Genomic DNA, 17,377 nt, shown 5'->3' with positions numbered 1-17,377 from the left:
TGTTGAGAGAAATTTGCAGCCTCGATATATCATGTTCATGGGGGTCCTCCCCCTCCTATTTCATTTTATTTTCACAGACATTACAGACATTTTGGGGGAATGGGCCCTGATCTTGGGGCTTTAGTTCAATTGTTCCCCTTTCCTACCCCTTGTCAGCCCTGGAGGTGCAGAATCTCTTAGGTATGTTTCCCTGCAAGGGGATCCATATGAAACACGGAAACCAAGCATCCACTGACTTCAATAAAAGTAGGATTAGGATGGAAGTGGAGGCTGTGCTGTGTGAGCTTTTTAAATAAATTAGACAAATTTCAAAAAAAGAGAAAAAAAGAAATAATAAATTCCTATTAATTAGTTCTATAATCTCTTGACCTTACAACTCCTGTGTGGCACCACAACAACTCAAGCGGGCAGAGATTAAGGTCCAACTGGTCTGAAACATTTTTATTTGGCTCAACCTGACCAAAAAATGAAATATTTTGTTTTGGTTTTCCTGACAGAAAATTGAAAGATTTCAGAAAAAGTTAAGCTTCTCATGACAAATTTTGATTTTTGTGGAAACAGCACTGCCCCTTGAAAAAACAATGACTGAAAACTCCTGACCAGTGCTTTGGGAGAAGAAATCTATGTGAAGATTCGTCAAGAACACTATATGCGGAATCTCTGTAAGGGAGAGTGCTGCATGTGTACCTGTTTTGGATACTTTGGGACTTATTCAGGCACCCAGATTTATTTTAACCAGTACCTTACTCATGCAAGAAGCTCCACTCACGCACTTACTAAAGTGTGTGTAGAAATAAAAACTTGAAACCCAACTCCCTTAGTGCAGCTACAAGAAAAATCAGACAAATTCAACAGCCACGATAATCAGTCCTGAAAAATATTATAGCCAACTTTCTGAAAAGGGTACAGAGAGAATTCAGAAGACTAACTCAATATAAAGCTCATAAGAGAAAATAGTTGCCTTTAAAAGCTCTCTGAAATACCAATCCAGCAAAAATTCACTCAGCCATGTCCCACAGAGAGGTTAAAGAAAGACACATGATCTCAGCATGAAAGAAATTCCAACAAATTATTTACCTTCTATTAAACAAAGAGACACATCTGCTACATTCACGCCATTAAGGGTCTACAATTTTTGTAAATCTACAGACAGCTATGTTAAGTGGCAAATATTTCAGTATGTTGTTTGAAGTGTTGTAGTCACATTGGTCCCAGGATATGAGAAAAGACAAGGTAGGTGAGATAGTATATTTTATTGAATCAACTTCTGTTGGCCAAAGACATAAGCTTTTGAGCTCTGTGTAGAGCTTCAGGTTCGAAGAAGAGCTCTGTGTAGCTCGACAGTTTGTCTCTTCCACCAACAGAAGTTGGTCCAATAAAAGATATTACCTCACCTACTTTGTCTGTCTCAATATTTCAATACACAGATAAGTACAGAGTGAAAGCATGCAATAAGTTCTCTGATAAATACTTCCTTGTGTTTCTTAATTTTATAGGATTTTTGAAAAATAAATACTTCCATTTTAAATTGAATTGAATTAGCATTAATTTCTGTGAGCTCTTTCCAGTTAAAACTTGTGCATTAGACTTTCTCTAATCCTCTCTTTCAACATCCCTTCTCTGCCTGGCATTTGTGTGGGTTCCTCATCACTATGTCTGGCTGTGACTCAAAGGCCAGCCTGGATAGCGGTCTAATGCTTTAGTACTTTTCCCTTGTTTATTCCTAAATTCCTCTCTTTGTAGTAGATATATACTATTGATGCGCTTATCTGAATGGACAACAAATGTCCTCCCGGAGTAGCAATGTTATTACTCTTACTATAAAATAGCCAAGAGAAGGTGTTTGTAGAGAGAAAAGCTGTTTCATTAACCAAATCAGGGCTCAAGTCTGCCACCTTCTGAGCACCACTGGCAGAGGGCATAACATTTCTGAAGACCCTTCATCTCCTCCCCTGGGTGAGGGGACTCAGGTCTCTGGCATGACAACACACCGAGGTCTACATTGTTTGCCGTAAAAAGTGGAAACAGGCTGTTTCATTAAATAGACTGTGTGTGTAAACTGAGTTTTTGCAAAAAACAAAATATTTTAGATGTATGGAAATATCTACTTTTTAGAAATTGTAAACAGTTCTTCCACATCAGAGTAATTTTTAATAAATGTTAAGAAAATCTTTCTCAAAAGTGTGCTATATTACTATTGTTCATTACAATGAAGTCCTCTCATTAATAAGAAAAGAAGAGAAATGCGGGAGAAAAAATAGTATATATGTATTTGTTTTGAATTAAAGTTTTTGTAGATTTCAAAATAACCAGAACTTTTAAGTCAAAAATCAACATGAAATTTTATTACATACAATGTGAACAATCCATATGTTGAATAATTGGAACATTCATATTCTGTAGACTTGCTAATAAATAAATAAACTATGCCCACAAAAATACACTTTGAGAGAAAATTGACAGCATAAATAAATGTCAACACCAGACATTTCAGAGTTTATTACAACCTTCATAACTTAAAAAACTAGAAGACTTAAGCATCTACTAAAAGTGGAAGACAGGACCACATAAAAGAAAAGCTAGAACACCAAAAAAAGCAGACGATGGAACAATTAAAATACACCCTTTCTATCCAGCAAAATACAGAGATACAGCCACATTTCCCACGTTGTATCATGTCAAATCATAACAGCATCACATAAAGTAAGCTAAATAAAAAAAATAGTTTTAACTCTTCCTCAAAGAAAAGCTGGTATTATAATGTGATTATCCATTTAATAAACTTTTTATTTTTCTGTGCAGGTTTTAAATGAAGAACACAAATCATTGTTGAAACATTCTTTCTAAATTTTCATGCTTAAAATGCATAGTTCAGCATTTTTGCAGTTGAGGATTGTAGTAGCACAAATAGGTATCCTCACGCTTTCCCACTTATTTTTCAGCACACAGGAATTCTTAAGTGTGCAGTATATTGCATACACAACTGCACGCTCACTAAAATTTGTAAGGCATGCTCTTCATCACTTGTCCAGTTTTGCTCACCAAGTGAGACATGCTTACGGTTTTTAGGTGTGCATATCAAGGTTTTAAAAATTGACCCCCTAGTTTTCTAAAGAGCTAAAGCTTTGCATCCACATTTGAAATACCACCTCAACTAGCAAAACATATTGCTATTCCAGACACAGCCTCCTGCTGTCATTCCACTGTTGGCATGGGACAGTCTTCAACAAGACTTAGAAAACCTCATTCGATATTCCACTCTGGAGGAGCCAACACTTACTGTGAATTCTGCTCTTCAACTTAAATACCAGTGTCTGTGGCAGGCCAATTCTATCATTGCAGATACAGCATCCCTCAGGCGAGGTCCAACCTTTCTCTCACAGTGCACCCAGGGATTAGCTTGACTTCCCCTAAATTCTCTCCACTGCACAGTAAGAGCTAATCTTTCCTGTATGAAGCAGGAGATGGTGTTGCTATGACAACTGAGCACATTCTAGCAATGGGACTACTGAGATGAGCCGAAAAGACGACAGTGAAACATGCACTCAGCCTTCCTCCAGGGCTACGGGATTCTTCCTCTAGGATTTAATTCCCCAACAAGTTTACTGACAGGCTGGGATGTTGATTATCTATGTGCTTTGCTACAGGGAGATTACTAGTTAAGAATATGGTTGGAAGATCACGGTGTTATTTAATGAAGCTGCCATTCCTAGTTATGTTAAATTGCTGATTTTAAATGCAACATAGCTGTCTTTAAACCACTAAATGTTCATAAATGGTAGCCTATGCTTAGTCTGCACTAATATCTCACTGTAAAAAAGAAAAATGAAGTCACAAGCCAAGTCCTTCAACTTTTGTTTTCCTATTTATTATCCATATACTATTTCTTTTAAGATTAGACACTCACTCTCTCTTACACGCACATGCACACCGCAGCACAGCATCAGTGTTTGAAGCACTAAGGTTTCCAGAGGTGGGGGAGGGGATGCTGACAAAAGCAAATCCCAGCAGCCACATTTCTCATATAAATCAGAGAACAACCACAATAAGCTTAGGGAGCCCTGTTCATCAAGGAAAAAGGAAATTGAGTAATCTGTATTGAAAATATCAGATATTTACTGCTGCAGAATGTCTGACTACATTTTAAACACTTTTTCCTCAATGAAAAGACAAAGAAGATTTCAGAATCTGTATATTTTTATTTGCACGTTTTTAAACATTCAATCTTAAATTAAAATAGAAACTTGGCATGAAAATTTAATTGCCTTTATAAAAAAAACCTTAACATTTTATTATTGCATACCCCCGGGGATCTGAGCATGATCATGTCTTCTTCTGTCATCTCAGCCACGGTCATATGCCAAGGAGCCTTCACCTCCAAGAGTCAGCAACTCAGGATATTATACCTCAATGAATGGAATTTTCACTCATCCATTTATATGGAACTGATTTCACTACTCCTTGAGTTTCCATTGTCACCCTCATGTCTCATTCCCCTTGGCTATGTGCACTACTATATACATGTTGCAGCAGCTATGGTATGGCACACCGCCTCAAAGTTTGCACTGACTCTCTGTAACTAAGTATTTAGGAAGCTGCAGAGGAATTTAATTTACACCACCATAAGCCACCTCACCCTCATTGGAAACTGAGGGGGCAAAATCACCTCAGAGAAGAAGTCATCCAGAGGTGCAGGAATCCAGAGGTTAGATTTGATGCCGGTCTCCTATTGGGCTGGCAGCCAAGTAAGTGGCTGTATAACAACCTTCCCCGTATGCCAAGTTATATATGACTTGTAATGTACCTTGTATCTACCTAAACAACCTGTCATCCCAATACTGCACTGAATGTATTTCCACTGAGAAACTCACAAAGCAGAAATGATGTACAGTATATTTTCTCAAGGCCGCATAATACGTACTTGTTGGCTCGTTGTAGCCTTAACACAGCATCTCTAGAATTATACAACCCATTTAGATTTGCCTTAATTTGAGTCTTGGCACGCCTCCGCAACACACATGTACACAACATTAAAAAAATACCAAACCAAACCGAACAAAAAAATCTATTGGCCTTGACTCTATTCCCACAGCTTGCTATGAAGACATATTAGTGTAATTCACTAAACAGTTATAGCACCTGTATTCATTATCATCTAATTAGTGTGAGGTTTCCTCCTTTTTGCATTTTCCTGCTCACATTCTATAAAATTGGAGAAAGGCTAAGTCAGGTAAACAACATACGGTTTTGCTTTTAAAACCAACCAACCAGAATTCTTGAACACTGAAGAATCTCTCGGTTAAATAATTTTCAACTCAAGAGGTAATATTTTACACCCCGTATTCCACTGGGAAACTCTGACATTGTAGGCATGCAAATTGGTTTTGGGGGAAAAAGGCATATAAGCAGATGTTGGATGATGTTACAGATTTCTCCTGTCATATCTTTCTTACAGACTGTGCATACACGGCATTATGGATTGTGAACTGGACTTCCACTTGATAATGAAGAATGGTATTAGAGGACACTATTGCTGGAGATGCCATATTTTACATCTGTTTCAAAGATTAGTCCTGACTACTTTTAGTCATTAAATATCCTGTGGCTTTTTTTGTTTTCTCCAGCACCCTCGCCAAACACCAGTTAGTTAATAACATGGGTCTGAGTCTTCCACTGCATTGGTTATTCCAACATAGAGCTGGAAACTTCCTGACTTTGTTCTCAATAGTTCTGCCTGATCATTCTATCAGGAAAAATGCCCCCACCCTCAACTCCTCTCAGTGGAACCAGGAGTTTCAGCTTCCATAGCTCAGAAAGCTACTGAGATATTCAGGGTGCCAGAATCACCACCACTGCATACTAGAACCCAAAGCCCCATGGGAATTTGCCTGAGCAAGGAATGAGCAGAATGTGGTTGTACCCCAGGGGCAGTGCAGAGAAGCACGAGTCTTTCCCATTCTGCCTTTGCTCCTTATGCCACCTCCCCTGTGCCTTCGCAGTTGGACTACCAGGCATGCAGGGCAGAATCCAAACTTTGTCCATTTTCTACACATCTATTTTGTGGGGTACCAAAAGCACAACATCTGCTTTTCATGTGCACACAGACCTAGCAGGGAGACCATGAAGGGGCTTGTTGGGGATGTCTCCTCTTATGTCTGTTGACAACTACACAGCCTGGACTATAATCCAGCCATAAATAAGGACCTCAGGATTTGGCCCATTATGAAGAACAAATAAAAAAACAAAAAATATTATGCTTCAGAGGGGTAGCCGTGTTAGTCTGGATCTGTAAAAGCGGCAAAGAGTCCTGTGGCACCTTATAGACTAACAGACGTATTGGAGCATGAGCTTTCGTGGGTGAATACCTTGCATCTAACGAAGTGAGTATTCACCCACGAAAGCTCATGCTCCAATATGTCTGATAGTCTATAAGGTGCCACAGGACTCTTTGCCGCTTTAAAAAAATATTATGTGGGTCAAACATAGACAAGTTAATTTGGGCACAGGGACCTTCGCTCTTGTATTCCCTGACATTTTTTATTTTTAACTGTGAAACCTTAACACTGAATTATCATTTCTTGCATATCATATCTCTATGTACGTGTACCATCCTTTGAGATCTTTATATGAAAGGCACCATGTGTTGCAAGTGTATATCTTTTTGTCTGAACTATTCATTGACCCTGCAAAGTGTTCAGTGCTGAACAAAAAGCTTAAGCACACACAAGCTTTGCTGAACTGGGGCTACAGTGCCCAACCTTTGCAGAGTCAAACCCTTGCTCCAGATTTTTAACACCGCTCATTCTATTCATACTCCTTGCTAATTCAGGATCTGATTCTGTCAGGTAATGAGTTAATACAGACAATAAATTTAAACAAGTGAATGGAAATCTCTGGTTTTGCACTGAAATGCGAGAACCACAAATCTGCATTTAACATACAAAGCACCACCTTATTTTACCTTTGGAAATGTGTAATTTTGTTTAACTTTTTTCATCCTGCAATTTCATCCTCTGTCATTTAACCAATTAGGATCTGATTCTGATTTCACTTACACTGGTTTTCTCTACTTGTAATTCCACTGACTTCAGTGGAGTTAGTCCAGATTTATACCAGACTAAGAGATAGCAGAATGAGGCCTTCATGGTTTCTGAATCAGAAGAGATGGGTCATCCCTTATGAAAAGAAAAAAATATATGATTTTTTTTTAAAAAGGAAGAAAGTACTACAATTTCATTCTAGCCAAGATATTTTTATACATGAAAACTACAAAGGTTTTTACCCATAAAATATTATTATTATTATTATTAGTTTGTCTTCCCACGTAAGTAGTTTGCATTTTGGATTTGTACTGGTAAATGCAAAGGCATAAATAGGTACTCACAGAATAAATAAACAATCAAAGTAAGACACAAGCTTTTCAACATTAAACAAAATAATTTCTACATGAAAATCATCAGTGCAAGACCAGGTCAAAAATTAAGATATAATAGGATGTTATATTTCCCAGATCTGGAAGATTGGCTTGTCTGCTTGGATGGGGTTGAGAGGCAAAGCAATGGTAAAACTGCTCTTGTTAATGTGTATTATTTACACATCTTCAAAAAATTGAATTTCATCCCTGTTTAAAGCATGTCATTACATCAGGCTACCTTGTGTCAGTGCAATCTCTGATGAACAAGACTGACAATAAAAATTATACTGTATACTCATCTGATAGACATACTTATTCTAAAAGGAAGTGCAGAAAATAATAGCAATACCACATTAAAAAAAAAAATTACTGCCTTAGTCTCCAGGCTCAGCTTGAAAGTTTCCAACTCAAGTGCTTGAAGGTAGACACCTTAGCTTGTATTAGGCATCTAAATCAAAGTTCTTTCATTTTCAGAGATGCTGAGCACCCACAACTTCCTTTGAAGACAATGGAATATGTTAGGGGTGACCATCTTTCAGAAATCAGGCCATTTAAGTATCCAATTTGGAAAATTTGAGGCTTAGCAGTTAAATAAAATTAGTTATCTTATTTATACACAAATAGTGTTCGGAATTTTTTGCAAAGAAACAAATTCATGTTAGGATACTTAAAAAAGGTAAAATAAAGAATTTTTTCCTAGTATGATTGTGTTTCTCTTGCTAAAGATTTTAAGCTATCCAAACTCCAGAATAATAGAGTTGGTTTCCAAAAGTATTTTTTCCGGGTTCACTTCTGATAACAACTACAGTATGTTATGCTGTTAAGAAATATTTCATTTCAGATTCTGTAACTTACAAGGTCAGTTACAGTTAACTATTAAAACAACTCATTGATTTCTGTTTCAGTTTACTCATATGCATTGTGTTTGTAGAACACGAGTCTTTGTCTATAATATATCTAAATAGTGACAGGCCTAACTAGATAGGTTAAAAGGCAATTGAGAGAACAAGATGGCCATCTTATTCATGGATCTCTTCTCCTCTGTAAAATATCCCCCATGCCTCCTCCCATACTCCAAATTGTCCCCTCTTGCCCTCTAGTTGAGAAGATCTAAGGCAATAGATAGCTTTTGAAAAAAATATTTAGATTAATGGTATTTTTGCCATAATTTTAATAACTAAGTTTGCCAGCAGAGGCTGGTGGATATAAAAAAAAGTCTTCTTCAGAGAAACCAATAGTCTTTCAAAATGGCTGCCATCTCCCATTGTACTCAATGAGATTAAGGCTATACTGACCTTTCGTTAAAAGTATCCTCTTCCAAAATGCCCGCTGCTTCCCACTGACAGTGAAGCCAGCAGCCATTTTGTTAAGCACAGTCTGTGGTCTCAATCCTATTGAATGCAATGGGAAGTGGCAGCCATTTTAAAAGAGGGCAGTTAGTTGTATGTGAAATTCTCTGTGGAAGAATATTATTTGTCACTCTCTGCTAAAGAAGCTTTCATTTATGCACAGTATTTGGGAAAGTTACTATAAATCTTTTTTAAAGTTTTCAAATAGCCTATGCAAGAAATTTCAAGTGAGTTTTAATAAATGAAGTTTGGAATGTCTGTTATTCTGTCATTAAGATCATTCTGGAGAAACAGATACCAGCGTAAAATTTCTTAAAAGACCCATTTTTAATTATTTTAACTCAAGCTAATTAACCTACCGGTAAATTATCAGAACATATGTTCTGTACTCCATCAAGAAATGCTATAATTTTGGGGCGAATACACTATATTCTTCATACATAGGGCAGAGATTCAACCACCTCATTAAGTGCAAAACTCAGCTTTACCAGTGGAACCACAAGCAGTGCTTCCATAATAAATCTGTCAAATATGGCATTATTGTGTCACAACTGGGTGTTCTGGGGAACATGCCTGAGGCAAGAGTTGTAGAATGTGGGGGTTTTGAACCAAGCAAGTATTTTCATGGGTATGATCAGTGATTAATGTTTAATAACCATTACTATTAATTACTTGTATTATGGTAGTGCCTTGAGGTCTTAACCAAGATTAGTGCCCCATTGCAGTAGGTATTGTACAAACACAGTGAGACAGTCTCTACTTCCAAAGACTTTACAATCTAACCACAGAAGACAGAAAGAGGGTGGGAGAAGGGAAGTGTTATTAACCGCACTTTACTAAGGGAGAAGTGGAGTTCAAAGCTTAAATGACTTGCCCAAGGTCCCGTAGAAAGTTTGTAGCGCAAGTGGGAACTGAACGGAGATCTCCCAAGTCTAACTCCAATACCTTACCCCAAAAGCGAAACAATTCTTGTTCCCACGTACACATAGGTACAGAGCCAGATTAGGTTCTCAGTTACGCTGTGTAAATCTAGAGACCTCCCCGGAAGTTTCTCCACTATGTCCTGAAAGCAGACTCTGGCCCAGAGACTAATGCATTGGCTAGTTTGTGTCAGAAGCTCTACCCTCTGTTGAACAGAATACAACTTCTCAAATGTTTTCTAACTATCTCAACCACTATTGCCTGCCATGCAAAGAATACATACAGTAAACCTAAATTTTTGTCTACACACTAAAAGAAACTAGATAGGTTAGATTAAGTAGATAAGAGACTTATTTTGGAAATGAAAGGTGTAACGTCTAGTTCCCCATGACACATGTATGTGACCGTGTGTATATGCAGGCCCATGTAGCAATGCATTGTTACAAGACATGGTAATCAGCTAAATCTCATACATGGGAGGAAAGAATGCTCAATCTTCTGCTCCCAGTGAAAACCTTCCATCATTTCAGCTCACGAGTATCTGTCCATCATCACTAGTGTTAGGATTTTTAGGGCTTTCATAGCCCAGTCAGTAATGTGTGAAATACTCTAAAATATTAAAGCAGCTTAAGTGAAAACATTTTCTATAGAAATGTGTCATACATTGAGGACAATTTAAAATAAAATTATTTTACTTATAGACTAGACAGCAAATATTACCAATTAGAGCAAGTATTGACTACATTCACATGATCTGATCCGAAGCCCACTTAAGTCAATGTAAATCTATGGATTGACTTCAGTGGGTTTTGGATCAAGTCCATAATACAGAACTGCTGCTAGAACTGATAACATCTGACCTACCACTATAAACATAAAAGAAATCTTTGTAATTGCATGGTATATATGGAAGATATAGTGTTTCCAGAATAACTTGATTCACCTCATTGCTTATTGAGGGCCTGGTCCAATGCCCATTGAAGCCAATGGAAGACTTTAACGGGCTTTGTGCCAGGGCCTGAGTGCTTCAAAAGGTACCAGCCTCCCACTGTAGGCATCTGTGATAAGAGATGTTTAGGTTGAGATTTTTAATCTTGATTTGGAAATTTAGCCACACACCACAATGTGCCTGATCAAAACCTCATTAGCAAGTGACAAAACTGTGGTTAACTTCATTGGTGCAAAACTGGGATTTCATTGAGAAACAAATATTTGGAACAAGGGCTTGGAATCCCAGTCATTAGAAAAGGCTTGTGTGGGTCTTGCATGATCTAACTATGTATTTCCTACTTGTAATTTTGGTGGCACAATGAACTTCAAAATTTAAAAAAGGCAAAATTAATGTTGCTATATCAGACACAGTTTAGATTAAGGTAGAGTTACAGGCCAAATTCAAAATGAGTATGATGAAATAATTTTTTCGATATAAATATTAATCTCATGTTTAAAACTGGAATGTTCACAAACCCTTTCCATTGTTTAATTCCCCAAACCAAAACCCTTCCGAGGGCAGGCAATGATACAGCTCTAATTCCTAGGGGAAATGTCTGATGGGGTAGATCTACGCTGCAATTAGACATCTACAGAACCCACCTTGCAGGGTCCTAGAGCCCGGGCCACAGCCTGAGCCCTAAAGTCTACACTAGCATTAAACAACTCCTTCGCCCAGGTCAGCTGCAGCATCAAAGAAACATTAAGCAGCATTCTGAAGCACCATAGTGAGTATCTAGGGGAGGCAGGTGAGTGTTACTACAGGGCATACATTACTTCGCTAAAAACATACTTTTTTCTTTCAGAAAGTTCTATCACAGGAAGCCAAGCTCTAAAAATAATTGTCTTGCTCTTTGATGAAAACAGAGGAGAGGAACAGAGACCAAGGCTTGGCGTACAAAAGGAGAAGCAGAGAGACACAGAGAGTGGGAGAAATAGGAAGATAGAATGAAGAATGAGCGAGAGGAAGGAGAGAACATTTGGACAGGGAAAGGGAGCCTGGAACTTTAAATATTCTATGGACCCAGAGTTAAAAATTATATGTGTATTTGTATTACAGTAGCACCTCGACATCCCAATTTAGATCAGGGCCCACTGTGCCAGGCACTGTACATACGCATACTAACAAAGTCCCTGCCCTGAAGTGTTTACTGGATATGCCCATACTGCAATTAGGAGGTGTGATTGCAGCACATGCAGACATACTAACCTAGCTTTGATACAGCTGAATTAAAGCTATCTTGATGAACAACAGCAGTGAAGTCGTGGCAGCACAGGCTAGCCCTGCCTGCCTGGGACCCTAGGTATGTACTCAAGCAGTTGCTGCCCATGCTTAGTGTTGCCCGGTGTCTGGTTTTCAACTGGAACACCCCGTCGAACTGGGACCCTGGTGGCTCCGGTCAGCACTGCTGACCGGGCCATTAAAAGTCCAGTCAGCGGCACAATGAGGTCCCACAGATAAGGAGGGCTCCTTGCCTGCCCTAGCTTTGCGTGGCTCCCAGAAGCGGCTGCTAGGTCCCTGTGGCCCCCAGGTGCATAGGCAGCCACGGAGGCTTTGCGCACTGCCCGTGCCCCGAGTACCAGTTAAGGAGCTCCCATTGGCCAGGGGACAGCACCTGCAGACACGAGGGCAGCGCGCAAAGCCTCAGTGGTCGTCCATGCGCCTAGGGGCCGCAGGGGCCTGGCAGCTGCTTCTTGAGAGCTGCGGTAAAGGACCCCGCACCATGAACACAGTCCTGCACCCAAAGTCCCTCCCAGATCTCCCTTTGATCTAGGGAGATCATAGCTAGCTTGGGTGTGGGAGCACTGGACACGCATGGGACAGAAATCATGCGTGGCCAATGTTATATTTCTGGACCCAACAGAGAAGGAGGTAAACACAGAGTTAGCTGATGGAAACACAGCTGTGCTCTCTTTATTCTTGCTACAAAACAGACTACAGGAAGGAAGGCTTTGCACTGGGCAGGAGAGAGTACTCAAACATTTAAAGGGACGGGACACCACAACAGGTACTGCAATCACACCTCCCAATTGCAGAGTGGGAATGTCCACAGTCTAATAGGCAAGACAGACAAATAGTGGGATAAAGGAAATATTACTATTCCCACCATACAGATGGGAATTTGAGATTAAAAAAGAAAGATTGAATTACTTGTCCAACGTCACACTAAGGACATTTGTGACAGAGCCATGAACTGGACCTGAATTCAAGTCCTGTGCCGTAACCACAAAACCATCTTCCTCTGTTGTTGAAACAGACCCTGCACAATAGGACTCTCTTTCTATCCTTTGTGCACCTTCTGCACCCCATTCAAAAAAAAAGTTAATTTTCCAGGCATAAATTTGGAATCCTTTGTCTTCAGGAACAACACATTTGACTGTATGTGCAGTGAGTTGATGTATCCATTAAAATTAACTTTAAAAAGATCAAGAAAATGAGGACTAATTGTCAGTAGTAAACATAATGTCAAAAACTGCTAAGAGTGGGTGTATCAAGCACTTTTATTCAAATCTATCAGATACTTCTCAGTGAAGAATCCTGCTGTTCCCTGTGTAGATGAGGCCACTGGGGGAAATAAGACAAAAATATGGGTAGCAGTTAGCCATTACGATGGTGCATAATGATAATTAGCATACCATATTCGCAAGTTCAAACAACATGCTGAAGATACAGCATGTAACTCTGTTACACCTTTTTATCTGAATCATTACAGGCTGCCTCTTAGCTACTGTATCAGGGTGGGTGAACCTAGTAAACATTGCTATTTCGATGAGAGATTTTATTGTTTTGTATTGTGCAGTACATGCCACATAGAACACACATACCTTGCAACACTGTGGTGGTGCTTAGATAACTAAATAAATCTCTGCTGTTACCTAACCTGAGTGTTCTAGGAACAGTATTTCCTATAGCAAGTACAGGGAAGAACAAGGGAACAGGGAACAGGTTGAGGTAACCATATTTATCTATCCTAGGTGAAGTTAGGAAAATTTTCATTATCTGCACTCTGTGTAATGATTTTTAAAGTATATACACAAGTTGTGTATAAACAGCTTATATGTGAATTTAATACTCAGCTGCAGATTTTAGCTAACTTTTCAGTTTAGTCTGACTACAGGCAAAATAAATGTAAGCATAAAAGAGTAGGGAGATGTATAACAGCAGCTTTACATTCCTATGTTCATTCAACTCAAGATGTTGATTTCAATAATGTATCAATTTTCCATGCTTACACTTTTTTTGATTTGTTGACTTTTTTTAATATGCATCCATTCCTATGGCTTCTGAGTGCATGAAAATTTAAACATCTCAAGTCTTCATCTAAACCCACTGCAAGCAGGGCACTCATCCTACCATACCAACAGTGCAATAATAGTCCATTGTCAAGCAGACACTTCAACAAAGCATGTCTTGCACATGCCCTGATGGTCTGCAAGTTCTGGCGGAATGCCAGCGGGAGCAAATTTCAGAGCCTTCCATTGAAAACATACTGCACCTCTAGTCTCCAAGCAGGCACATCTAAGAACTGTCAGCAAACGTATGTCAGCTGATTTCAGCTATTCGGATGGATCTTATCTGAAACTCCATAGTATGAAAATATATGGCTAATAATATAATGACTACTGACGCAAAGGATCCTCATGACAACATATTTATGTAAGATATTGCTCTCTGGGATAGCCTCATAAGAGATTCAGTATCTCTCATCTTCCTGAGCTTCCCAGCAGGACAGTAGTCAGATAATGTTACCTCAACACCTTGCAGTATCCCACAAACAATATGATGCAGCATAGAGTCTCTAGAATAGCAGACAACACTTCTGAGCGTCTCACTAGGCTGTCATGGTGAGTATAAGTTTTAAATACAGGGATGTTAATATGCTCAATACTGAGGCTACAGTACATTACATATATACATTCTCTCCACTCATCTACAAATGTATATTGCTCAGTACCACAGAGAATCCCTTTCAAAGCCTCATTTCGCCCAACTTGACACACACAAACCAGAGGTTTGTCTATAAATCACAAGGATTGGAGGGTATTCTATTTATAGATACTTTAGCCTTAAGTAAAGTACAGTACATTGATTCAGTTAATAAAACCAGCACCAAAGCTGCCTTTCTCCAGTATTTTATCAATATTCAGTTCACTGAGTCTATGAGATTTATTAATGTTCTCATCATGAACATAAATGCCTAAATAGTTTAGGGTAGCATGATTTCTGGTCTTATACTTAAAATGATAAGAAATATAGAAAGTGAGTTGCAAAGGCATAGCAACTATCCCAAAATAGGAACCCAAATTCCAAACAGATTCATCTCTGATCTGCAAGTAGTTTGACAAATTGGTTTTGTCTAACCAGACTGAGATTTATTGATTGATTGATTGATTGGAGGAGGGGAGAGAGGCGGGGGGCGGGGTTGTTTGGACAGTGCTTGGGGCCATAGAGATTTAAGCCTTTCGGCTCGCAGCTTTCTCCAAACTGACCCCATTTATGAACCCAGCATTTTCTGGGGAATTTAACCTTAAAAAAAAAAAAAGGAGTTTTGGCTCTTATCATTCCAAAGATATGTTTCCAAATGTTAACCTTTGTTACTATGCTGGATGTATGAGCTGGCACAAGGCTGGGGTTGGAGACTTACAATGACCACCTTTCCTCGCATTGGCTCTTGGTGCCTTTCCAGCTGAGGTTCCTGGAAAAGGGTGGGAGTAGGTAGAGCCAATTAGCTGTTTCTTGACTTCTCATCCTTTTCCCAAGAAGTAGGTAAGGCAGGGAGAAATACATTCTATTGCTCAACTGTCCCACACCCTGCCTGGAAGAAAAAGAGTAATAAACTGGGCTTCCCTAGTCTCATTCCCCCAAACCATAACTGAAGAAGGGAAAAGAAGAGACTCTACTGCCAAAAATCCCTGTGGAGATTTCTCTTTGGAGCCTGCACCATGGTTTCCAATCCCACAGGAGCATTGTGAGGATATATTGATATATCTGTGAGGTGCTCAGATACTATGGAGATGGATGGATGGATGTAGGGAGTGAACCACTGAAAAGGAAAATCACAAGTTGAAGGGAAAAGGTAACAAGCTGTTCAACATCTGAGGGGAAAAAATCATGCTGGTTCCACCCCTGCTTGTGTACAGTTCCTTTTAAAACACTGTTTTGGAGTTAAAATATAATGTTTCCATTAGTTTTGCCACATTGAGACTCTGTAAGAGATACTTCATTAGCCTCACACAGCTTACCTCTGGTGTTACTTAAATATAAAAAACGTAACAGCTCATACCGATAATATATCTTGCACATTACTCCACCAGTCACTTTTAGAATTTATTCATGCTCAGTAACAGAATGCTCAGAAAGTTAGTCAATTCCATTATGTTGCTTTTCACCCTACACCCAAGCACAGACCACCTGAGGGGTATACACTGGTTTTACCAGTATAAATACTGGCAGACGTCCCACGTGGCAGAAGATCAGCTGGGGGGTATGAGAGGGAGGTTGTTAGTAGTGAAAAAATGACACTCTCATTTTCCAAGGGCCCCAGCAGCGGGCCAGCACAGAAAGTGGGTGGGGTGCTGTCTAAGGATAGTATATCACAGGGATAAGTCCATTATCACAACTTGAATAGAATTGACTGAGGCAGAGCGGCTAGAGGATGCACTAATTTAGTATTTCCCCTAGGCAGCTTCCATGGCAAGACTCCTATGGAGCCCTGACTGCAACTTAAAAGTTACCTTTCCCTAGCAGAAAGCCTGAGGGAGTGCAAGCAGTGACTCTGGTGAAGGGAGATATAATCACACCTCACAGCACCAGCTTGAATGAATCTAGACATTTGCACAAAGGACTAACTGGCTGCTGCACATTTCAGAGATGGGAATGAGAAGGTCACTAAAAAAACTGATTCTGTGGGTCGTTCTGAGAGGAGGAAAAGACAATGCCAGCTCCATGTGATAATTTCTGTCTAAGAGGAAAAAACTGAACATTTCCAGAAAGGACAATCAGTTTGATGTACCTCAGGCATCATTAATGTACACTCTGACCATTTACACAAGATTTTACCAAATTATTTAATGAAAAGATTTACTGGAAGTTGTTCCAGTGCCATGCTAATGATGCTACCTGTGTGATGCAGAGCTCTGCGCCTGAGAGAGGAAAAACACTACAACCTATATTGTAGTGGGAATACAGGGGATGCTGTACAATATTAAGACTGACAGATGTGGCTTCCAGAATTTTAGTCATTTAGTCATAAATGCACAGAAAATGGATTGAGTTATAGTTAAAGCCCTAAGGTAAGTGGGGACGTGGGATACCAGGAGGAAACAAGAGCAGGAGAGCGTGAAAGGGGAGGGCTCCTGCCTCATACTAAGAAAGCAGGACAAACAACAAGTTATCTCAAGTGCCTGTACACAAATGCAAGAAGCCGGGGAAACTAGCAGGGAGAACTGGAAGTCCTGGCACAGTCAAGGAACTATGATGTGGTTGGAATAACAGAGACTTGGTGGGATAACTCACATGACTGGAGTACTGTCATGGGTGGATATAAACTGTTCAGGAGAGACAGGCAGGGCAGAAAAGGTGGGGGAGTTGCATTGTATGTAAGAGAGCAGTATGACTGCTCAGAGCTCCGATATGAAACTGCAGAAAAACCTGAGAGTCTCTGGATTAAGTTTAGAAGTGTGAGCAACAAGGGTGATGTTG

General features: G+C 39.5%; 1 protein-coding gene across 6 annotated transcripts in view; it reads right to left on the bottom strand.

Moving 5' to 3' along the window:
• NOL4 (nucleolar protein 4) overlaps positions 1-17,377 on the bottom strand; it is a 256,013-nt gene that overhangs the window by 130,873 nt on the left and 107,763 nt on the right. The window contains exon 1 of one of the 6 annotated variants that reach the window (XM_073331288.2): positions 3,281-3,372. The exons of the other annotated variants lie outside the window; for them this stretch is intronic. The gene's annotated coding sequence lies outside the window, so the exon portion shown is untranslated. Of the gene's footprint in view, positions 1-3,280; positions 3,373-17,377 lie in introns of those variants that run through there. 6 annotated transcript variants of the gene reach the window in all.

This window comes from Lepidochelys kempii, chromosome 2 (genome assembly GCF_965140285.1).
Source record: "Lepidochelys kempii isolate rLepKem1 chromosome 2, rLepKem1.hap1, whole genome shotgun sequence".
Taxonomy (NCBI): domain Eukaryota; kingdom Metazoa; phylum Chordata; order Testudines; family Cheloniidae; genus Lepidochelys; species Lepidochelys kempii.
This window is presented reverse-complemented; position numbering and strand designations above follow the sequence as displayed.